Raw genomic sequence first — 25,639 nt, 5'->3', positions numbered from 1 at the left:
CAGTCAGGCCTGGGTCAGTTCGGACCTGAATCCCTGGGTGGTGGAAATAGTTTCCCAGGGTTACAAATTGGAATTCGAGGAGGTGCCCCCGCGCCGATTTTTCAAATCGGCCCTACCAGCTTCCACATAGGAAAGGGATGTAGTGTTAACTGCAATTCAAACGCTGTGTATAAAGCAAGTGATAATCAAGGTTCCCCTGCACCAGCAGGGAAGAGGTTACTACTCAACCCTATTTGTGGTCCCGAAACCGGACGGTTCGGTCAGACCTATTTTGAATCTGAAATCCCTAAACCTGTACATAAAAAGATTCAAATTCAAAATGGAATCTCTCAGAGCGATAATAGCCAACATGGAGGAGGGGGAGGTTATGGTGTCTCTGGACATAAAGGATGCGTACCTTCATGTCCCCATATATGCCCCCCATCAGGAATACCTGAGATTCGCTGTACAGGATTGTCATTACCAAATTCAGACGTTGCCGTTTGGACTCTCCACGGCCCCGAGGATTTTCACCAAGATAATGGCGGAAATGATGGTGGTCCTGCGTGGTCCTGCGCAAGCATGGAGTCACAATTATTCCATACTTGGACGATCTCCTGATAAAAGCGAGATCAAGGGAGAAATTGCTGAACAGTGTGACGCTCTCGTTGAGAGTGCTCCAGCAACACGGTTGGATTCTAAATCTACCGAAGTCACAGTTGATTCCGACAACTCGACTACCGTTCCTAGGTATGATACTGGATACGGAACAAATGAAGGTCTTCCTCCCAATAGAGAAAGCCCAAGACATACAGAACATGGTCAGAGACCTGCTAAAACCGAAAAGGGTGTCAGTTCACCAATGCACTCGAGTTCTGGGGAAAATGGTGGCGGCCTACGAGGCCATTCCCTTTGGCAGGTTCCATGCAAGGACTTTTCAATGGGACCTTCTGGACAAGTGGTCCGGGTCCCATCTGCACTTACATCGGAAAATAACTCTGTCCCCAGGGACCAGAGTGTCCCTCCTGTGGTGGTTGCAAAGTGCTCACCTCCTGGAGGGTCGCAGGTTCGGAATTCAGGATTGGATCCTGGTTACCACGGACGCGGGCCTCCGAGGATGGGGAGCGGTCACACAGGGAAAACATTTTCAGGGTCTTTGGTCAGACCAGGAGTCCTGTCTACACATCAATGTGTTGGAACTCAGGGCCATTTACAAAGGCCTTCGACAAGCGGAGAGTTTTCTTCGAAACCTACCGGTTCTGATTCAATCAGACAATGTCACAGCAGTGACTCATGTGAACCGCCAAGGCGGGACAAAAAGCAGAATCGCGATGGCGGAAGCCACAAGGATCCTTCGCTGGGTGGAAAATCATGTAAGCGCTCTGTCAGCTGTCTTCATTCCGGGAGTGGACAACTGGGAAGCAGACTTCCTCAGTAGACACGATCTCCATCTAGGAGAGTGGGGACTTCATCAAGAAGTCTTTGCAGAAGTAACACGTCTTTGGGGAACTCCTCAAATAGACATGATGGCGTCACGCCTCAACAAAAAACTTCAGAGGTACTGCGCCAGGTCTCAGGACCCTCAGGCAATAGCAGTGGACGCTCTGGTAACACCGTGGGTGTTCAAATCGGTCTACGTGTTTCCTCCTCTTCCTCTCATCACAAAAGTGTTGAGGATCATAAGACGAAGAAGAGTACGAATGATACTCGTTATCCCAGACTGGCCTCGAAGGGCCTGGTACTCGGATCTACAAGAGATGCTCACAGGAGATCCCTGGCCTCTTCCTCTGTTGCAGCAGGGGCCCTGTGTATTTCAAGACTTACCGCGGTTACGTTTGATGGCATGGCGGTTGAACGCCGAATCCTAGCGAAAAAGGGGATTCCGGAAGAGGTCATCCCTACGTTAATAAAGGCTAGGAAGGAGGTGACGATAAAACATTATCACCGTATCTGGCGAAAGTATGTGTCTTGGTGTGAGACCAAGAATGCACCTACGGAAGATTTTCATCTGGGTCGTCTTCTCCACTTCCTACAGACAGGAGTGGATATGGGCCTGAAATTAGGCCTTGTTAAGGTACAGATTTCGGCCCTCTCGATTTTCTTTCAGAAGGAATTGGCTTCTCTTCCAGAAGTCCAGACGTTTGTAAAGGGAGTGCTGCACATCCAGCCCCCTTTTGTGCCTCCAGTGGCACCATGGGACCTGAACGTGGTGTTGCAGTTCCTAAAATCACACTGGTTTGAACCGCTCAACAAGGTTGAGTTGAAATTTCTTACCTGGAAGGTGGTCATGTTGTTGGCCTTAGCATCAGCAAGGCGAGTGTCAGAATTGGCGGCTTTGTCACACAAGAGCCCCTACTTGATTTTTCATGTGGATTGAGCTGAATTGAGGACACGTCCGCAATTTTTGCCTAAAGTGGTTTCTTCGTTCCATATGAACCAACCTATTGTGGTGTCTGTGGCTACAAGTGACCTGGAGGATTCCAGATCCCTGGACGTAGTCAGGGCCTTAAAAATGTATGTAGCCAGGACGGCTAGAATTAGGAAAACAGAGGCTGTTTATCCTGTATGCGGCCAATAAGATTGGCGCTCCTGTTTCGAAGCAGACTATTGCTCGCTGGATCTGTAATACGATTCAGCAGGCTCACTCTACGGCTGGATTGCTGGTACCAAATTCGGTTAAGGCCCATTCCACTAGGAAGGTGGGCTCTTCTTGGGCGGCTGCCCGAGGCGTCTCGGCTTTACAACTTTGCCAAGCGGCGACTTGGTCGGGGTCAAACACTTTTGCTAAATTCTACAAGTTTGATACCCTGGCTGATGAGGACCTAGCGTTTGCTCAGTCGGTGCTGCAGAGTCATACGCACTCTCCCACCCGATTGGATGCTTTGGTATAAACCCCATGGTCCTTACGGAGTCCCAAGCATCCTCTAGGACGTAAGAGAAAATAAGATTTTAAACCTACCGGTAAATCTATTTCTCCTAGTCCGTAGAGGATGCTGGGCGCCCGTCCCAGTGCGGAAACTCTGCAAGACTTGTATATAGTTGTTGCTTACATAAGGGTTATGTTACAGTTGACATCGGTCTTGGACCATTACTGTAGTTTGTTCATACTGTTAACTGGTTATGTATGTTCCAGGTTACATGGTATGATTGGTGTGGGCTGGTATGAATCTTGCCCTTGGATTGCTAAATCCTGCCTTGTATTGTCCATCTCCTCTGGGCACAGTTCTCTAACTGAGGTCTGGAGGAGGGGCATAGAGGGAGGAGCCAGTGCACACCCATAGTCAAAGTTCTTTTTAGGTGCCCTATCTCCTGCGGAGCCCGTCTATACCCCATGGTCCTTACAGAGTCCCCAGCATCCACTACGGACTAGGAGAAATAGATTTACCGGTAGGTTTAAAATCTTATTTTTAAGATAGTGTATTGCCTGGAAATAGGCAAACTCGTGGTGAGGAGGCAAACCATATTTCTCCCTTGCCTCCGCGAAAGACAGCGGGAGGCGAGAGGAATTAAGCAGGTTGCGCAGGTTACGAATACCAAGGGAATACCAGGCAGTGAAGGGCTGTAGAGCCTCCCCCTCCTGAAACTCCAGGTTACCGATAAAGGGCAGTGAAAGTGAGTAGAGAAATTGAAGTTTGAGAGATTTCCTCGCCATTTTCCACGCCTGTATTATGGGAATTAACAACAAATTAGTAGTAATATGCAAGGCCAATTTGGAGGGTCTGGCATGGAGAAGATAACTGAGGGACAAGGGAGCGCAAAGCTGAGAATCTAGACTAGAATCCGTGTAATAGTTATTGTCTCCAAGCCAATCCATAGCAATGCGGAGGAGGCACGCAAGATTGTACTGTTTAATATCAGGTAGGTTAATTCCACCTCTAGGTATCGTCTGGGATAATTTTTTCATGCTAATCCGTGGGCGCTTACCAGCCCAGATGAACTTGGAGATAGAGGCATTCAGAGAAGATAGATCCGACTTAGACAGTAATAAAGGGGTCATCTGTAAAACATAAAGAAGCTTCGGAAAGCTGGCCATTTTAAACAAATTGCATCTCCCCAGCAAATTAAGAGGGAGGGATTGCCAAAGATCAAGCTCGGTTCTCATCCTGCGCAGGACCGGGGTAATATTGAGCCTATATAGATGGCAAGGATGAGCAGGGAGTGCGACACCTAAATAAATAATATGGGCATTCGCCCATTTAAAGGGAAAGGCGTTCTCCCAACCCAGTCTCGCCTGTCCATACATGGCCAACGCCTCCGACTTTCCATAATTAATAGAGAATCCTGCGAAAGAAGAAAAACGATCAATCATGGCAATTAGCTGTGGGATTGTATGGTGAGGGTCTGACATAAAAAGTAGGAGGTCGTCAGCGAATGCCACCACTTTTAGTTCCTGTGTGCCTACAGCAATGCCCCTATAGTTCTTGTGTGACAGGATATGGCGTATAAGGGGTTCCAGTGCTAAATTAAAAAGAAGGGGAGATAAAGGGCATCCTTGTCTAGTGCCTCTTTCCAATGTGAAGGAGGAGGATGTCACATTGTTGACTAAGACCTGCGCCACAGGGTTAGTATATATGGTCTGCACCAAGTTACAGAACGCTGCGCCAAAACCCTGATGGGCGAGTACTCTAGACAAATGAGGCCAGGCAATCTTATCAAATGCCTTCTCCGCATCCAAATTTATAATGATGTTATTTTTGGCCTGACTGAAGACAGGCAAACTTTAAGTAGGAGTGAACAGTCAAGTGTCAGGGTGAGCAAAATGGGTCTTCGCTTCCAACGGATCATCGAAGAAGCATGGTTTTCCATTGACAAAGACTCGAAGGCGAGCCGGGTATAACAGTGAGCACTTGACGATGTCTTCAAACAGCCGTTTGCATATCGGAGCGAACTCTCTGCGTCTGTTGGCGACATAGGTGGAGAAGTCTTGGAATATAAGCAACCTTTCTCCCTTGTAGAGGAGACTCTCCGACTTTTGGTAGTGGTCTAAGAGCTTGGCTTTATCCGCGTAGTTTAGAATCCGCTTAATAACATGCCTAGGACGTCCAGCAGAGTCTTTGCGTTCAGGGCCAATCCTATGAGCCCTTTCAATGGCCAACGGCGAGCCATGAAGGCCCATATCTAGCTTTTCTGGCAGCCAGGTGGAGAGAAGGTCTAGCAACGCGTGGCCCCTTACCGACTCCGGGATGCCCACCACCCTCAGGGTGTTTCGACGGCTCCGATTCTCTAAGTCGTCGAGCTTATCAGTGAGGCCTTTAATTTCTTTGGTTTGGGTCTCTATAGTGGACTGAGCAGCTTGTAAATTGTCCTCCAACGTTGAAACCCTCTGTTCGACTTCATCTAAATGGCCATTATGTTGAGTCAGCTGGATCAAGGTGGAATCAATGGCCTCTTTAATGCCCGCCAGCTTTTCATCTAGGAGAGGCCCAAGAACCGCAGCAATGTCAGTAGGTTTCATTTTAGGCTGCTTAGTAGCCGTAGCGTTAGTACGTTTCCTTTGGGAGTGAGACCGGGTGGTGGAGCAATCGGAATCAGAAGAATTTCTATGGGATGTGTCCTCACGTGCGTCTGAAGCAAGGCCAGAGGAGGACATTGAGGTGGACACCAGGAACTTTTCCATATGAGGTCGCTAGAGATAGATATGTAGAGCAAGAAGTAGTAAAGGGCGCAGAGAGTAGTTTAATGAGGGTCACATCAGCGTAGGGGAGAGACTGAAAAGTTACATCACTATGAAGATGGCAAGCATGTCAGGGTGTTGCGGAGCAAGTTTGCAAAGAAACAACGTGTCAGAGGTGTCACAGTGTGATGCTCCAGAATATCACAATGACGCAATATATATAGCAAAGGGCTCGAGGTGAGATAGCAGGAACAAAGCATCCACAGCAGTGAGTCCGCAGCCTCAGGGCACAGCAAATGGCGACAGGGTTATTGTGCAATGAGGGGGGATATCCCACCCGTTTTCTTAGGGCTCAATGTAGTGACCCTCCTCCGGCTGCCAGGCATCCAGAATAGATTTGGCAGGAAACATGAAGGTAGGTAGGCTTATAGGAATAAATATGCAGCAGCTGCCAGCCCTCTCTGGATAACGCACAGCCAGTGGGGCATGTAGGACAAAGCTCCGTTAGATGGAACGGCCAGCAACACTGGGGGTAAGGGCAGCCATACCTGCTCGTGAGGAGTCTGGAGGTCCGATGGCCCAGTCGCCTAATTGAGGTCCCGGCTGCGGTACGTGGAGCAGGCCGCAATCCGCGGGAACATCCACGTTGTTCCCCGACTCCGCGGCCCCACTCCGATCACATCAGGAGGTAGTTGGAGAGGTATGCGGGGGGTGACAGGCCCAGGTGTCCGGTGAGGGAAGCGCTGGACAAGAGGCGAGCTGATCGCGGGCCACTTCCGTTCCGGGCTTCTTCTCAGCCCGAGGTCCCAGCTTTCCCCTCCCATAGTCCTTTTTCAATTTCGCAGCAATTTGTATAGCTAACCCTCTAACGACAGCCTTAAGAGAACACCAATGGTTAAATATCGATGTGTCGTTGGGGTCATTCTCACTAAGGTAATGGGACACAGACTGCTGAATAGCTTCTCGAGCCTCCAGATGAGAGAGGGCACCAAATCCCAGCCGTCATGGCACAGGTGTGACCCTCCTGGCACCAATGTCCCATACCAACAGCAAGGGGGAGTGGTCCGACCATGTCATAGGTAAAATGTCTATTTTGCCGATAGAGGTTAGAGTCCATTTGTCAGAAAAAGCTAAATCGATTCTAGAGTATAAACGATGGACATGGGAGTAAAATGAGTAGTCTCTCACCGTAGATTTCCAAATGTCATAAAGATCATATTCCGCTATCAGTCGACTAAAACCTTTAGCAAAATCATGAGGCTTGGGGCTACGCAACACGGTCTGCCTGGATCTATCCATAGTCGGATCGAGAACCATATTGAAGTCCTCTAGGACTAAGAATGCACCAGTAGTATGGGTCTGCAAGACTGAAAAAAACTTTTTACAAAAAGATAACTGTCTACTATTAGGGGCATAGCAGGACACCAGAGTAACATCTACATTGTCTAAAGTCCCTACCAAAATCAGATATCTTCCCTCTGGGTCAGGATATTGTGCGGAGGCCCTGAATGAACAGTGTTGGGAAATCAAGATAGCGACACCCGCTTTCTTCTCCGGACCATTAGTCGTGTAGCAAAGAGGGTATTTAGAGTACCGAAACAGAGGAGGTGCTGCCTTTTTTGAAATGGGTTTCCTGGACCGCGACAACATGCGCTTTTAGTCTGTGAAAATAGTTTAGAGCAAGTTTCCTCTTCTGGGGAGAGTTCAGGCCCTTAACATTAAGAGAAACTACATTGAGCATTGATAATAGGAATAAGGCAGCAATAGACTACAATTATAAGAGGTACTGTAAAGAAAACATGTGCTGGCAATGGAAAGACAAAACATAAAAAATAAAATACGAACTGTCATATAAGAAAAGAGAATACAACTGAACTGACCCCCTAAGGGGCCAAAACAGTCGCCTGAAGAATAAACATGGGGGTAGTGGCCAGACCCCCACCACCCGTAAAAGAGTATCCATTGGTGAATCCCCGTGCCCTCCGAAGTAGAGACTAAAACCATTGTCCACTCCGGATTGTCTACCACTAAACAACAGACTTCACACAAAAGCACGGAGGATCCCCAGATCAGAATACAAAAACAGAGAAACAACAGTCATAGCATTGTATAAGATTGCAGAAAGAGAAGGAAAATCACAGAGGAGAGAGGATTAAAAAAAACACAGAATTCTCTCTCGGTCCAACCTGCAATGAGCCAAGCAAATCATTAATTGATAGTCCACAGCAAAAGAACTAAGAGGGACCGCTGGGCACTGATCAGCCTGGTCCAGCTGTAGACCAGTCCTCTGAAGACCACAAGCTGGGGAGCCACGATCTGAAGATTCAACCAGGTTCCATCTCTCCAGCAGCTTCATGCTATCAGGCACGTTAGCGATAACAATTGTGGAGCTGTCCTTCGATATCAACAGTTTAGTGGGGAATCCCCACTGGTAGAGGATATTGGCCCTCCTAAGAGCACTGGTTGCAGGCTGAAATTAGCGTCATTTCAGTAACGTGTCTCTGGAGAAATCACCAAATAGTTGGAGGGAGCCTAAAGCCCCTGCTGTAACCGAGGATGGCCGAGCTGCCTTCAATATCGCCTCCTTCACAAAGAAGTGGATCCGCATCAAAATGTCTCGAGGGACATCGTCAGGTGCAGTCCTGGCCTTAGGCAGGTGATGTATACGATCTATCAGATCACTCGTAGTTAATGACGGGGTCAATTTCCAGAATAAATTGATAGTATAATCATGTAAACTGCTATTAGAGACAGTTTCCGGAACACCTCTCAATTTCAAGTTGTTTCTTTTGGATCTATCGTCTAATTCCATGACCTTATCTCGCAGAAGAGAAACCTCCATCTCTAATTGGTCATGTGAATTAATAAGAGCATTGTGAGATCCGACTACTTCCTCCATTTTGGTCTCAAGATGGTCGGTTCGGCCACCTAGTTCGTCTATTGTCTGTTGGCATGTTTGGAGGGAGGCTCGAAACTCTGCAGCCACTTCATCTTTAAAGGATGACAGTAACGCTTTCATAGATCCAACTGACAGTGCATCATTGTCATTCATAGCGCTAGGCTTGACAGGTACTTGTACCAGAGAAGAGGCACTACTACCAGAGGCAGAAGCAGGAGACAGTCTTCTGGAGGAGGAAGTGCTAGCTTCTTGAGGTTTAGAAGATTTAGGTGACGGTTTAAAGAAGGCGACCTGAGAAGCAGTTTTAACAACCTTAACCTTTTTAGGAGGCATAATACAGTTATGACGTGAAGTATGAGAGATGTCACTGATAGAAACAAGTATAAATGAAAGGACAGCTCCACTAAAAGGACAACTGTTACATCATTACACGAAACAAAAGGGTGACAGGGGGTTAAAGGAGCATCATTCGCTCAGGAGGGGGTTCCCAGCGGAAGGAAGCAACTCCATCTCGAGTAAGAGACACCAAGTGGTATGCAGCTGTTGATGGTAGGTAAAGTGCAGCAAAGAAGGCCACACTGTCAATGAGAAATATCCGCAGTGTCACCAGGCAGAGAGCAGACGTAGCTCCAAGGATGGAGATGCTGGGGGAATGAACTATAAATCACAGCAGAACTGCCAGCAATCACCATACAACAAATTGCTCAGAGGGTAGCTGCAGATCTCCTTGTAGTATATCTGCCCCCCTGGTGCAGCCACTTTGAACCCTGGGTCAGTGTCAGTGTAGAACGGGTTCCAAATATCCCCCTGCAGCCGGAAGCAGAAGCAGGGTGAAGCTGTCACTGACTCATAGACTGAGGCATCCAAGCGTTGGCGCAGCCCTGTCTATCAAAATGGCACCGCTGGCCCCTAATATGGGTCCGTGGTGGCACAGGTACCTGTGGCCCCGACGGGCAAGTCCCAAAGCGTTGGTAGATGTAGTGGGTAGCCTGGGGGCTTCCAGCCTAGACTCAGGGTAACTGGAGAGTGGTGGAGGTATCCAGCCCCGGGAGCCCGATAGCGGGACCTGCGCTCTGCGATAGGAGCCTCCTCAGGACGGAGCAGGCGGCTGTACTCGGAACGGCCAGGTGGGAGGTATAGGTAGCGGCGTCAAACTAAGGTGGGGGAAGGTCACTCACAGTTCCGGGCTCCAGGCCGATCCACTTCCGGTCCGGACTAACGCTGAAATCAAGGCCCTGGCTTCTCCTGGGTTGATAGGCCGCAACCTGCACAGGTGCAGAAGGCACCAGCCGGCTCCACAGACCACACCACCCGATGCAGGGAGACCTCAGCAGGTAAAGATGGGTCCCCACGTCCCCCTAGGAATGACCAATGAGGTGGATTTATACACCCAAGGCAGGAGCTCCAGCTCAACACATCTGCCTGGGTCCGTTGACAAGCCACGCCCCTGCCGTGTGCTTTTATTTTTAACAACTGCACCTCTGAATTTTTACAACATACGCACCCATATATTTTAAAGCATACAGGAGCAGTGTGCTTTTAATTTTTTACACCTGCATCCCTGAATTTTTACAACATACGGGGCCAGCAGCACCCCTATATTTTCCAACATACAGAAGGACAGCACCCCTGCACCCTGTGCAACACAGTGACAGTCAGGACAGCAGCACCCATGTACAGCTGCAGCACATTAAACACCAGTGACAGCCAGTGACAGCCAGGACAGCACCCCTAACACAGCACAGGTACACCACAGTGACTGCAGTAGCACCCCTACAGCGCACACACTAACCCCACCCGACCCCACCACCCACAGAGAGAGACAGAGATCTGTCTCCCTCACTCTCCAAGTCCGGAGTGAAAATGGACACAATGCGCTGCTGTTTATATGGAATCCACATCTTGCGAGAATCCAACAGCGGGATGATGACGTTTTGACTCATTCTGGTATCTGAGTCTGTCAGGAAGTCCCGAGTCGTGCTCGGATCTGGGCTCAGGGTGTGATGTACAGGGGGTTCGGTTCTCAGGGAACCGAACCGGCACATCTCTAATATATATATATATATATATATATATATATATATATTCCTCCAACTCCGGCACTCCGCTGACATAATTCACATACTGCACCCGGTGACTTCCACATGTAAACTTGCACGGCTCCACGTAATATATCCCTCCAAAGGCGGCACTCAAAGATTCAAAAAAATGACACAAGTCGGCTGTTTTAAGGCAACGTTTCAGCGCCGTTCAGCGCTTTTATCAAGCCAATTACAAAAGTGATTTACACATACCGGTATTTAAGTGCTCCCATCACCATGCACATAAGCTCCGCCCACTTCCGTATCCAGGTCACCCTGCAGACCGCTTCGGGTTGCAGGGCTGTTACCATAGTAACCTAACAAATCACCACAACTGTGTATTGCATGAATACAAATAGATATACATGCATAAAATTAAAAAGACAAACAATAATTAAAAACAACATGCTGTATATGAGAACCACAAATAGTTACATCTAAGCACCAGCATTATCAATCTATTATTTATTCAGTATCTTTAGCTATAGAAAATTTAATGGCATATTCTCAATAAAAGTAACAACATTCAAGGAGCAACAAATGTATCAAGAGATTTCATATCGTAACTTACACTAGAAGTTATAGATGCTACATTATAAAGAACACTGCTAGTCACATTCAATTAAAAACCTGTAAGCCCAAATGTCTCGTTTAAGCCACGAGGAACCAATGTATCTAGACGCATGATCCATTCACATTCACGTTGTAACAATTTTACAGACCTGTCACCACCTCTAGTAAGCGGCGGCACATGGTCTATAATGCGGTATCTCAGGGTAGACAAATTATGTTTCGCCTCAGCGAAATGGCGTGCAACAGGTTGTATACTCGACCCAGAATTCAAGGCTGCGCGTATGGCAGCACGATGCTGTGCCATACGTTCACGAAAAGTAACTTCAGTTTTGCCTATATATACCTTCGCACATGGGCATGTAATGGCATAGACAAAACGGCTTGTACATGTGAGCCGGTGTCTAATATCAAATTTCTGACCCGTGAATGGATGATGAAAACTCGGGCCCGTCTGTAAAAAGCCACAAGTGGTGCAATTCGGGCACCTGAAACAACCATTTCTAGCTTTGCCCAAAAAGCTCCCATATGCGGGTTTATTCATACCTGATATATCATTACGTACCAGGTAATCCCTGAGATACTTGCCTCTTTTATAACATACCATTAGTGATTTATGCTGGAGAGCCGGAAGGTTTTTATCAGATTGGACTATTGGCCATAAAGATTACGCTTTTTTATTAATGACAGAACTCATATGTGTGTAACGATTACTCCACATATGACGATTGGAACAGTTATCCTTTTTCTTAGACACCAATAGTAAATCAGGAGATACTGCCATGGCCTTGGTTTTTGCCTTAATCAAATCGTTAATTCCATAACCTCTCTTTAAAAATTTCTCAAACATGGAATCCAATTGTCTTTCTCCCATCTCTCTATTAGTAGAAATACGTAAAGCTCTTAAAAATTGCGAATAAGGGAGAGCATGCTTCAAGGACTCTGGGTGGGCACTGGAGGCTAATAGCAGGTTATTTCTATCTGTAGGTTTAGTATACAACGCCGGGCATAGCCTGCCTTCACATTTGGTTAAAGCTACATCAAGAAAATTGACACAATTAGCATCCAATGTATAAGTAAATTTTACTGGGCTATCACTGGCATTGTAGACAGCCATAAGCGATGTGAATTCGTCAGCTGTACCTCCCCATATAATCAACAGATCATCTATGTATCTGTAAAATGCTAAGATTTTATCAGAAACACAGACATCAGAAAAGAATAGATCCTTTTCAATACGGAACATATAAGTGTTGGCGTACGATGGGGCCACATTGGACCCCATCGCACACCCCGATGTTTGTAGGTATGTCTTACTATCGTAAAGTAAATAATTTCTTTTCAATACCAATTCCAAAAGTCTCATGAAGAAGTCCACAGGAGGACCCTGAAACAATGCATTATCTGTGATCAACTCTCGTGTAGACTGTAATCCCGCACCATGTGGGATGCAGGTATACAGGCTACTTACATCTACAGAACACAGTAAACAAGAATCGGGTAGATCAGGTAACCTTTGTAAGGACAATAGTAACGTGTTGGTGTCTTTCAAATACGTTGGTCTTGCCTGTACACATGGTTGTAAAATGGCGTCAAGGTATGTGGCAACAGGCTGATACAAGGACCCCCTAGCAGCGATGATAGGTCGCCCTGGAGGTTGATGCAGGTTTTTGTGAATTTTAGGAATCATGTATAGTAGTGGTACAATAGGATATTGAACCACTAAGGCACTCTTAATATCACTAGAGATCCACCCTTGTGTATGAGCTTCACTCAACAAACTGTCAAGTTCATTTTTAAATGTGACCGTGGGATCAGCATCTAACAGTCGATACGTAGATGTATCCTTTAATTGATGCTCAACTTCTAGTTTATAATCACTAAGATTTAACACCACCAATGCCCCACCCTTATCTGCCTGTCGAAAGACAATATCATCATATGCGCACAAATTGCTCAATGCCGTGCGTTCCTCTCTGGACAAATTCCAAAATAATGGTTTCTTTGCCAGGGGGGACTCACAGACCTCCTTATCTAGTAGCCTGGTATATGTTTTAATAGAAGCATTATTGCTGGCTGGATCAAATTTAGAACGAGCCTGTAGTTTACGCAATTGTGGGGGTAATGTAGTGGGACTCGGAGGTTTATTGCCAAAAAACTCTTTAATCTTTAAGCTACGATTAAGCTGATATGATACAATTTTCCAACGTATTGGATCAAAGGGTACGGACGGGACAAATGAAAGACCTTTACGTAAAACACTAAGCTCATTCTCTGTCAGACTTCTATCAGATAAGTTATAAACTAAGTCTTCCTCGCCTTTGTTTTTTTTTTGCTGTTTGTTTTGCCTTTTGTTTTGCCCACCTCTGCGGGTGTGTCTGGACTTTGATCTAAAAAACGGGCCCTAGTACGTGGCCCAGATGTTGGATTCTTAACACCCCTACCTCTACTCTGACTACTGTCATTGTCACTCTCAGTTGTGCCAGTATCGTCTGACCTGTCACCCCTTCCTTTATTCCAAGTCCGCCTGAACAAAGGACGTCTGTCATTACTAGGGTAAGCCCCAGTCAACCAAGGATACACACGCTGTTGTGTATAATCCATGTCGACCTTCCTCCTTTTGTCAGCTTTAAATTTAACTAGTTCATTTTTATAAACCTCAAGCTGAGAACTCAGTTTTGTAATCCAATCAGTTTGTTTGTCTGTAGACAATGTAGCTAAGTGATTAGAATCAAAGGTAACAATCTTATCCTTTATGCAAGATACTTCGCGTTTGGATTCTTCAATAACTAATAATAATAAATCAAAAGAACATTTATTTAAAATAGCGGTCCATTTTTTGCAAAACTCAACATTAAATCTCCCAATCGTGGGTGAGTTCTTGATCCGAAACCCACGTGGGATACGTTTATCCTTATAATAATTAGATAGAGTGATCCCATGATATAAGAAATCAGTCTCCTTCTTTTTAAAATGTAACAGCTCATTAAATAGATCATTGGTAGATGACACAGTTAACTTGTCTTTGAATTCATCAGCGTACAAAATTGCCTCCGCCTCTGAATCAGAGAAGCTGAAAACCGCACCAGGATCCAATATTATGCGTTGATGTAAACCTTCACTGTTGTCTTTGGCCATGTTAATATCGTAGAGTGTCCAAGCACTTCACGTAATAACGTGGACAAAGAGTCAAATAATCCTCACTAAGCAAAACCTAAAGGAATTATTCTTTAAGAAGATATTATTTTTGGAGACTAAATTTACTATAATCAAAAAAAGAGAAAATAATCAGCTGCCCAAAAATTGCTGTTGTCCACAAGTACCTACAAACATCGGGGTGTGCGATGGGGTCCAATGTGGCCCGCCATCGTACGCCAACACTTATATGTTCCGTATTGAAAAGGATCTATTCTTTTCTGATGTCTGTGTTTCTGATAAAATCTTAGCATTTTACAGATACATAGATGATCTGTTGATTATATGGGGAGGTACAGCTGACGAATTCACATCGCTTATGGCTGTCTACAATGCCAGTGATAGCCCAGTAAAATTTACTTATACATTGGATGCTAATTGTGTCAATTTTCTTGATGTAGCTTTAACCAAATGTGAAGGCAGGCTATGCCCGGCGTTGTATACTAAACCTACAGATAGAAATAACCTGCTATTAGCCTCCAGTGCCCACCCAGAGCCCTTGAAGCATGCTCTCCCTTATTCACAATTTTTAAGAGCTTTACGTATTTCTACTAATAGAGAGATGGGAGAAAGACAATTGGATTCCATGTTTGAGAAATTTTTAAAGAGAGGTTATGGAATTAACGATTTGATTAAGGCAAAAACCAAGGCCATGGCAGTATCTCCTGATTTACTATTGGTGTCTAAGAAAAAGGATAACTGTTCCAATCGTCATATGTGGAGTAATCGTTACACACATATGAGTTCTGTCATTAATAAAAAAGCGAAATCTTTATGGCCAATAGTCCAATCTGATAAAAAACCTTCCGGCTCTCCAGCATAAATCACTAATGGTATGTTATAAAAGAGGCAAGAATCTCAGTGATTACCTGGTACGTAATGATATATCAGGTATGAATAAACCCGCATATGGGAGCTTTTTGGGCAAAGCTAGAAATGGTTGTTTCAGGTGCCCGAATTGCACAACTTGTGGCTTTTTACAGACGGGCCCGAGTTTTCATCATCCATTCACGGGTCAGAAATTTGATATCAGACACCGGCTCACATGTACAAGCCGTTTAGTTGTCTATGCCATTACATGCCCATGTGCGAAGGTATATATAGGCAAAACTGAAGTTACTTTTCGTGAACGTATGGCACAACATCGTGCTGCCATACGCGCAGCCTTGAATTCTGGGTCGAGTATACAACCTGTTGCACGCCATTTCGCTGAGGCGAAACATAATTTGTCTACCCTGAGATACCGCATTATAGACCATGTGCCGCCGCTTACTAGAGGGGGTGACAGGTCTGTAAAATTGTTACAACGTGAATGTGAATGGATCATGCGTCTAGATACATTGGTGCCTCGTGGCTTAAACGAGACATTGGGCTTACAGGTTTTTAATTGAATGTGACTAGCAGTGTTCTTTATAATGTAGCATCTATAACTTCTAGTGTAAGTTACGATATGAAATTTCTTGATACATTTGTTGCTCCTTGAATGTTGTTACTTCTATTGAGAATATGCCATTAAATTTTCTATAGCTAAAGATACTGAATAAATAATAGATTGATAATGCTGGTGCTTAGATGTAACTATTTGTGGTTCTCATATACAGCATGTTGTTTTTAATTATTGTTTGTCTTTTTAATTTTATGTATGTATATCTATTTGTATTCATGCAATACACAGTTGTGGTGATTTGTTAGGTTACTATGGTAACAGCCCTGCAACCCGAGTCGGTCTGCAGGGTGACCTGGATACGGAAGTGGGCGGAGCTTATGTGCATGGTGATGGGAGCACTTAAATACCGGTATGTGTAAATCACTTTTGTAATTGGCTTGATAAAAGCGCTGAACGGCGCTGAAACGTTGCCTTAAAACAGCCGACTTGTGTCATTTTTTGAACCTTTGAGTGCCGCCTTTTGAGGGATATATATATATATTACCAGTAATTTATATATATAGCGCACACATATTCCGCAGCGCTTTACAGAGAATATTTGCTCATTCACATCAGTCCCTGCCCCAGTGGAGCTTACAATCTATATTCCCTACCACATGTACACGTAGACACATTCACGCCTAGGGTAATTTTGTTGGGCGCCAATTAACCTACCAGTATATTTTTGGATTGTGGGAGGAAACCGGAGTACCCGGAGGAAACCCATGCAAGTACGGGGAGAATATACAAACTCCACACAGTTGGGGCCATGGTGGGAATCGAACCCATGACCTCAGTCCTGTGAGGCAGTAATGCTAACCATTACACCATCCGTGTTATGAGCCACGGCTGTGGCTCATTTCCATTTTGCATTTTGGTTATGTATTTTATGTTATACTTCTGTTTATGTTCCCCGTGGGTGTCATGGGGTGCTCGGATCTCACCCTTAAGGAGAGGATACTGTTATGAACCACAGGTAGTGGTTCATTCCTATTTTATGTTTATAAGTTGTCTTGCAGGCCAGGATTTCCCGTTGCTCTGTTTAAGAATACTCTTGTTTGCTGCCGGTGGTGAGTCTGTGTAACTGCAGCTTGTTCCCATGTGTTCAGCCTCACCTGGCTGCTAATTGCATCTTGTCAGTTTGGAGTCATGCAACAGGGCAGCTGCATGACATAATTAATTAGGCCTCTCTGTTATATGCTGGCTGAGTGCAATTCACAGACGCTGGTGATATTTCTAGGTTTCCAATCTGCTTGAGTTCTGAGCTTGTTCCTGCCAGTTCCTGAGCTCCTGTCTAGCAGTGTCTGTCTAGCTGCTTCCTGTGTCGATTCCTGTGTCAGTCCCTGTGTCGATTCCTGTGTCTGATCCCATGTCCTGCCGTGAAGCGTTCCTGTCCAGAAGTCCTGTGGCTTTGCCTATGCCTGGTCGAGTTTCTGGCTTCTTGGTGTCCACCGGTCTGTCGTTTGGGATTCTGCCTGTCCTCCAGTTCTGAGAGTCTGTGTTGGCAGCGTTGGAGGTTCCTGTCCGTTTGCCAGTATTTGTACCGGTTCCGTGAGTAGCCGCTCTGCCGCGTCCGTCGGCCTAGGCCGCTGTATTCCTTGGTTATATCTGTCACTGGTGTTTTGCAGAGGGTTCTGCTTATGCTGTCACCGCCGATACACAAAAGTATTGTGTCGGCATGTGGACAGCATTTCCTTTGTTGATCTTTTCCTTTGGCGGCAAGCCGCACATACATTTAGTTTTAGGCTAGTTAGTAGCCCCTGGCTTTGGTTGTTTCAGTTAGAGGGCCCCTTGTTATTGCCCTGTCTCAGTTCACTCTTTGTCTCTCCTTAAGACCTGAGGGGGCATCGGAGTTGGGCAGACTTAATCCGCCCTTTAATCGCGGCTGCCATGGGCCCAAGAAACCATAGTCTCGCAAGAGTGAATTGACAGCACTGGTAAAACAACGGAGGTAGGGTGCCAGGGGCTACTCCCTTTCCGTTTCCCTTTCCCAGCATTACGTCCTGGTGCTCTGGACTCTCTTTATAACATCTCCCTTGTTCTGAGGAACCTAACATTATCACCAGCCATACCACAAAAAAGAAATAAAACTTTTTTCTTTTTTGGCCCAGTCTAGTGTCTAGTCTAGAATCCAGTCCGGTGTTTAGAATCCAGTCCTGTCTAGAAATCAGTGTGCAGAATCCAGTCCGGTGTTTAGAATCCAGTCCGTGTTTAGAATCCAGTCCGGTGTTTTAAATCCAGTCCGGTATTTAAAAAAAAAAAACAGTTTTGTTTTGTCTAGTTTAAAAATTCAGTCTTGCCTTGTTTAGTCCTGCCTTGTCTAGTCTTGCCTTGTCTAGTCTTGCCTTGTCTAGTCTTGTCTAGTTTTAAATCCTCCTATGTCTACTATGCAAGCCCTGCAGGCATCTCTCTCAGCCCTGAACTCTGCTTTTTAGTGCTTTGAGACCTGAGCGACTAGAAGTTTTGCAGCAATCCTTAAAGCAACTGCAAGACCTTCTGACTAAAATCTTGCTATTTTGCCAGAAGTTGTTGAGAGTACATCTATCTCTAAAGAGACTCTTGTTCACAGTATGGTGACAAGAGAATCCTCTGGTTTAATTGAAGAGAAAAGGTTTAAAAGTTTTCTGCGGCCCAGGCTCTCAGAAGAGGAGCGTCTGCGTTGCAGAAACTTAAACTTATGCCTATATTGTGGGGGTTTAGGCCACTATCTGCAGACCTGTGAGTTGCGCAAGCCAAAGTGTGGTGACAAGTCTTGCCCTCTGGCCAAGTTGAGTCAGGATACAAGACCTACTCCTGTCTCTACTGTGGCAGAGGTACTTGTCACACAACCCACACATAAAACCACTCTGTCCTATAATTGGGGTCCTTGGGCTAGGGAGCCCCATTATAGATTCAGGAATCAAAAGAGAATGTTTCTCTCCTCTCTTGAGGTTCCTGTTGAAGCAGAGTTGCAAGCCCCTGGAGTGGTGCCCGCTGCCCAGGTTCCTGGAGTGGTGCTCGATGCCCAGGATCCTGGAGTGGTGCCCGTTGCCCAGGGTCCTGGAGTGGTGCCCATTGCCCAGGGTCCTGGAGTGGTGCCCGTTGCCCAGGGTCCTGGAGTGGTGCCCGTTGCCCAGGGTCCTGGAGTGGTGCCTGTTGCCCAGGGTCCTAGAGTGGTGCCCGTTGCCCATGGTCCTGGAGAGGTGCCTGATGCTCAGGATCTTGGTGCGGTACCCAATGCCCAGAGTGCTGGAGCGGTACCCGATGCCCAGAGTGCTGGAGCGGTACCCGATGCCCAGAGTGCTGGAGCGGTACCCGATGCCCAGAGTGCTGGAGCGGTACCCGATGCCCAGAGTGCTGGAGCGGTACCCGATGCCCAGAGTGCTGGAGCGGTACCCGATGCCCAGAGTGCTGGAGCGGTTCCCGATGCCCAGAGTGCTGGAACGGTATCCGATGCCCAGAGCGCTGGAGCGGTACCCGATGCTCTAGCTTATAGAGGGACATCAAATATTATAGCTCAGGTTTCCATACCAGAAGGGGTCTCAGAAGCTGTTACCCCAGGTAGGGACTTGAAAAGCGCAACCCCAGAAAGGTTATCTAAAACCATAGTTCTAGAAGGGAACTCGAGAAGCAAAACCCCAGAAGGGATCTTTGAAGTAATATCCCCAAGTGGGGTCTCGAGAGACTCAGCCTCAAAGAAGGGTCTAGATGTCGCTTCCCCAGGAAAGAACTTAAGAGACATAGCATTTGTGGAGGTTCTGAAGGTTATAGCTTCAGCAAAAGTCCCGGAAGTCATAGTCCCGGGAGAAGTTTCGATAATTATCGACTCAGAGAGGGAGGCCAATGGCTCAGTCCCAGTGAGGGAAGCCGATGGCTCGGTCCCAGTGGGGGAGGCCGACGGCTCGGTCCCAGTAAAAGAATCCGAGGTGCTGACCCCAGCGGGGTTCCCGGAGGCCACTGTCCCAGCGGGGTTCCCGGAGGCCACTGCCCCAGCGGGGTTCCCGGAGGCCACTGCCCCAGTGGGGTTCCCGGAGGCCACTACCCCAGGTGGGGTTCAGAAAGTCACTGCCCCGGGTGGGGTTCAGAAAGTCACTGCCCCGGGTGGGGTTCAGAAAGTCACTGCCCCAGGTGGGGTTCAGAAAGTTACTGCCCCAGGTGGGGTTCAGAAAGTCACTGCCCCAGGTGGGGTTCAGAAAGTCTCAGCCTCGAGTAAGGTCAATAGTGACCAGGTCCTAGCAAAGCACTCTAGTCAGTCAGATGGGAATTAAGCAGATCCTGACTCTGTTGATATCTCAACATCTATAATCTTTGATGGGGACTTAGTCCAATTTCTGGCGCTTTACAAACACTATTACATCATTATGTTGTCTAGACCATTTCTGGGCATCACTTCAGAGAACCTTGTGCTCTATCTGATTTATTCTTTTAGAGTAGAGCCTTTTGAGTGGGCGACCAGCCTAATGAAAGCTGAAGATCCCATTCTTCAGGATCCCCCAGCATTCAGTGATGCAGTTATTAAAAGATATGGTTCCAAAGAAATTGGTTCAGGTTCCTCTAGGTCACTTATCTTATCTGCTGAGAGTTCACCGTATACTGTAGACTCGGTACAAGAGTCTCAGCCTGTTGTTTTGACTGCAGGATGTGCTTTTCTGTCTTCTTCTAATAGTAGTACTTTGCCTGAAAGTTCAGCTCCCAAGGGTAAGAGACCTATCTCTGATTTGAACGCAGCCTTGCTGGGTGGTACCATCAGTTCAGACAATGTTTGGGGAATTACCTTGGTCAGACCTAAAGAGCTTTGTAAAAAGAAGAAGAAGAAGAAAAAGAAATAATTTTTGACTCTTGCCTTGATATAAAAAAAAAAAAAGATTTTTTTTTCTTGTCTTGTGTCCAGTGGCCACCGTCAAGGGGAGGGCACTGTTACAAGCTGTTGTTACAGCTTGTTTCTGTTTTCTTATCTGTTAGACCAGTGTGTCAGGTTTTTTTTTGTATCCCTTGTGTTGGATAGTCTGTGTTTTTGGGGTCTTTTGACCCCTCCTCAAGGGGGGGGGGGGGGGTAATGTTATGAGCCACGGCTGTGGCTCATTTCCATTTTGCATTTCTGTTATGTATTTTATGTTATACTTCTGTTTATGTTCCCCGTGGGTGTCATGGGGTGCTCGGATCTCACCCTTAAGGAGAGGATACTGTTATGAACCACAGGTAGTGGTTCATTCCTATTTTATGTTTATAAGTTGTCTTGCAGGCCAGGATTTCCCGTTGCTCTGTTTAAGAATATTCTTGTTTGCTGCCGGTGGTGAGTTTGTGTAATTGCAGATTGTTCCCATGTGTTCAGCCTCACCTGGCTGCTAATTGCATCTTGCAGGTTGGAGTCATGCAACAGGGCAGCTGCATGACATAATTAATTAGGCCTCTCTGTTATATGCTGTCTGAGTGCAATTCACAGATGCTGGTGATATTTCTAGGTTTTCAGTCTGCTTGAGTTCTGAGCTTGTTACTGCCAGTTCCTGAGCTCCTGTCTAGCAGTGTCTGTCTAGCTGCTTCCTGTGTCGATTCCTGTGTCAGTCCCTGTGTCGATTCCTGTGTCTGATCCCGTGTCCTGCCATGAAGCGTTCCTGTCCAGAAGTCCTGTGGCTTTGCCTATGCCTGGTCGAGTTTCTGGCTTCTTGGTGTCCACCGGTCTGTCGTTTGGGATTCTGCCTGTCCTCCAGTTCTGAGAGTCTGTGTTGGCAGCGTTGGGGGTTCCTGTCCGTTTGCCAGTATTTGTACCGGTTCCGTGAGAAGCCGCTCTGCCGCGTCCGTTGGCCTAGGCCACTGTATTCCTTGGTTATATCTGTCACTGGTGTTTTGCAGAGGGTTCTGCTTATGCTGTCACCGCCGATACACAAAAGTATTGTGTCGGCGTGTGGACAGCATTTCCTTTGTTGTTCTTTTCCTTTGGCGGCAAGCCGCACATACATTTAGTTTTAGGCTAGTTAGTAGCCCCTGGCTTTGGTTGTTTCAGTTAGAGGGCCCCTTGTTATTGCCCTGTCTCAGTTCACTCTTTGTCTCTCCTTAAGACCTGAGGGGGCATCGGAGTTGTGCAGACTTAATCCGCCCTTCAAACGCGGCTGCCATGGGCCCAAGAAACCATAGTCTCGCAAGAGTGAATTGACAGCACTGGTAAAACAACGGAGGTAGGGTGCCAGGGGCTACTCCCTTTCCATTTCCCTTTCCAAGCATTACGTCCTGGTGCTCTGGACTCTCTTTATAACATCTCCCTTGTTCTGAGCACCAGGAACCTAACATTATCACCAGCCATACCACAAAAAAGAAATAAAACTTTTTTCGTTTTTGGCCCAGTCCAGTGTCTAGTCTAGAATCCAGTCCGGTGTTTAGAATCCAGTCCGGTGTTTAGAAATCCAGTCCGGTATTTAAAAAAAAAAACAGTTTTGTTTTGTCTAGTTTAAAAATTCAGTCTTGCCTTGTTTAGTCTTGCCTTGTCTAGTCTTGTATATAGGGGGTATACCGCACAGGAGAGTATAAGGCTGGATATTAATAATTACCAAAATACAATAATAGAATAGGAGAAGGTAAACTTTTCCAATAATAGTTATATTTGGTGGTGCACCCTGAGTCAGTGTGAAACATTTAGAAACAAAGGAGAAAAGAAGACTCTTTTGTGGGTGCACTCTTGAATAATTTGTAGTATTGAAAAAGAGATGGTTAAAAATTATTAAATTTTTATTCATGTAACACAATAAAACATAAAGTAGTTGGACACATATTATGGAGAAAAACACACATAAAAGTAATAAACCAATAATGCCAATCAATATTGGATAGTAATGGTGAGCTGTCCAGGTTAGATCACGTTTACAATGAAACAATAGGTCCACAACTTATACTCCAAGATCTGCCTGTGATAGAAAAATATCTGATATAAGCTATACACAACCTAACTGCTTCAATAGGTGGTGGATGAGCAATTCTAAATATATTTAATGAAGATTAATGAGTCGGATCACTGATTATCTGGTAGGAGAGGGAAAAGAGAAGAATGTGATAGAAAAGATGAATCTGCTGTCAGCGTTAGACATAGAGCATGAATGCCCGAAATTTTCTACTACACCGAGTATTCCTCAAAAGTCTCCTATTTGAGTACTGACCCAGCTCAACACTGATTAGCTTCCAAGATCGGTATGGGTTCGGGCGTTTCCAGTGTGGTATGATAGTAGAAACAATATACCGATAACCTTGTGCTCTAGAATCACTGATGAGAGTTCACGAAAATCTGGGAAGAATAAGAATGGGTGAGGGGCCCTGGGAGAAGAGCTAAGAAGGAGGATCTGCTGCCATTGTTAGACAAGGAAATCCCTGAATCAATGGTGAGAGTCCCGAATGATAGCGAAAGTAAAGAACAACACAGAGATAAGTGGGATTTGATACAGAGGAACAATCAATTTTGATGATAAATTTATAACTGTGTATGATGTGTACCGATTATGGAGTACATATGAAGTATACACTCCGTGTGGAGTACACACATGGGCATACACCGTCCGTTGAGCAGCGTAATAAAGAATAATGATAAAAAATATTTTTCTGATGAAAGACTGCAATCTGTATGCAAAGTGATAACAGGTGGTGAATATCAGATAATGATGAGGTTATCAGGTGAAATTACCTTGTAATGAAAGGAGGATTGAAAACCTCATGAACTTCCAAAGGTACTGGTTTTATGTAAATGAATAAACATTTATGCACATTATATTGGATACAAATTGGTAACCAATAATGGTCTACAAAAAATATATACCAAGTTGGTAAAATATACACCAAATATAATGACAAAAGGTATTCTTTCTCTCCTAAAAATAGTAACTGTAGGGAAAGCTGTATATGTAAAAAAATCCCCTCCGTATAAACCGAGGATGAAAACAGTGCTCTGGCCAGAATAAATATACTAATCATAGAGTATATATATATATATATATATATATTTTTTTTTTTTTTTTGGCATAAACTTGATGAGCAATATAGCACAAGTGGCACTTAAACTCCGCAGTGTAAAGATAATGACAAGATAAATTCAGTTAATGGAATATTAAGTACTATTAGCAGACAGTTCTGATAAAGATAATAGGTGTCAAAATGATATAAGAACACCCATGAGGTTGCGGCCTCAATCGATAGGTCCGTAATGACTCTCAAGTGCCGCCTTGGAATAGTGACATGTGTACGGGTAATGAGTACTGATATTACCCATAAATGTGGGAGAGCTGGTCGTTCGGTGCCTCGCAGTGAAGAGAAAAGCTCTAGTTACGAGTGTCACTGTGCTATGTGCCGGTCTGGTTCAACGTCGGATACTGCACGGCGGACGAAGTCTCTGGTTCACAGGTTGTTGAAAGCCGCTGTCCTGGTTGCAGCTACGGCGCAGGCAGGAGGTTGGAGATGTGGACGGTCCTGGACAGCCCGAAGTCGGAAGACGCGTTTCGCCCGTTCGCCGGGCTTGGTCACTTCCTGGGGTATAGTGGGCTCCAGCAGTTTTTATTAGGATAGACGTCAGCTGATATCCAATCAATGGGGGGGCGTGTATCCCGTGTTAAAGATTGCTGCACAGCCGTGGTCGTTCTGTTTGATTCATCATGTGCTGATATCAGCATGGAGCTCAGGATAAAAAGGGAAAACAAGGGGGAGAAATGTGAAAGGTGTCCATTAATGACAATAAGGCGCTGGTTAAACCAAATAAATTTTTTTTTAATTAACTAGAAGAACGTCAAATTATTGTTGATGTCCTAAAGTAATAATACTATCATATTATAGGTACATCTGATTTAATAAGCAGAAGATTATAAAAAGAGAAATGACAGGATTGCAATCGTACTATAAACAGAGGGCCAATTGACCACGAATAAATGATTGTATATAGAGATAATGATTTAAGGGTTTGAGACAAATGTAATATAAGTTCTGGGTCGGTTAGGGCTTTCTTACAAATGTAGTGTAACTTCTGAATCAGTTACATCGATAGCAAGGTGAAAAGGGAAATATTAAAATAGTAAAAATTAGTGTTACAAGAAGAGATAATTGAGAGCTATCTAAAAAAGGGGGAAATTATTGTTATTGTTGTATTAATTTATTTTATTTTATTTAATTGTATTTTATTGTACCTGGATGTGGGCTGGACGATAGTAGGGAAATGGGAGAAGGTCCTAGGTCTAAATACTGCTAGGAAAGGGAGAGAACAAACAATTTATCATTGTAGTGGGGGTAGGAGGGGAATTGCTGAAACCCGGGGTGTGAGAATGGATGTGCAGGGATTGGAATTATTATATTAGTGAGGACCGTTTCTATTAGGATTGCCGACATGAAGAGTGATGAATGTGATTAGCAAGTGTATCAGGAATGTGTTGATGCTGCAAGTGATGAAAGAATGAAGTGGGGTGAGGTGTGCAGTGACTAAATTAGGGCTAAGAACTGTGAATGAAGCGCATATGAAATGGGGTGAAGGAGAATATCATGGTGATGTGAAGTGAAAGAAAAGAAAAGAACGAAAAAAGAAGAAAGAATAAAGAAAAGTGGGGAGTGAATAAAGGGGGTGAGAGTATATGATTGTGGATATAAATAATGTTGGGGAGTTAGGAGGCAGGTGAGGTCTAGGTTAGTGTTGCAGGATAAAATTGCTGAGGGATGTCATGTGTGGTATAATGAGACATGGGGGGGATAGGGGAATTGAGTGAGAAGGGTGCCGTACTGCTATGTGAGGAAGAGGTGGTAGTATTATGATGAATGATAAGTTAATACAAGTATGCCATTAGGCAAGGAGGTATTAGAAATTATAGAAACACACTATAATTGATATATTCATTGAGACCCAGTGGTTTAAGACCTCCCAATTTGAAGGTCCATTCACTTTC

At 45.3% G+C, this 25,639-nt stretch overlaps 1 pseudogene; it reads right to left on the bottom strand.

The window, feature by feature from the left end:
- Positions 1–22,839: 22,839 nt before the first annotated feature.
- Positions 22,840–22,959, bottom strand: LOC134946096 (5S ribosomal RNA; annotated as a pseudogene).
- Between the last annotated feature and the right edge of the window lie 2,680 nt (positions 22,960–25,639).

The sequence above is a fragment of the Pseudophryne corroboree genome, chromosome 7, assembly GCF_028390025.1.
Source record: "Pseudophryne corroboree isolate aPseCor3 chromosome 7, aPseCor3.hap2, whole genome shotgun sequence".
In the NCBI taxonomy this organism is placed as follows: domain Eukaryota; kingdom Metazoa; phylum Chordata; class Amphibia; order Anura; family Myobatrachidae; genus Pseudophryne; species Pseudophryne corroboree.
This window is presented reverse-complemented; position numbering and strand designations above follow the sequence as displayed.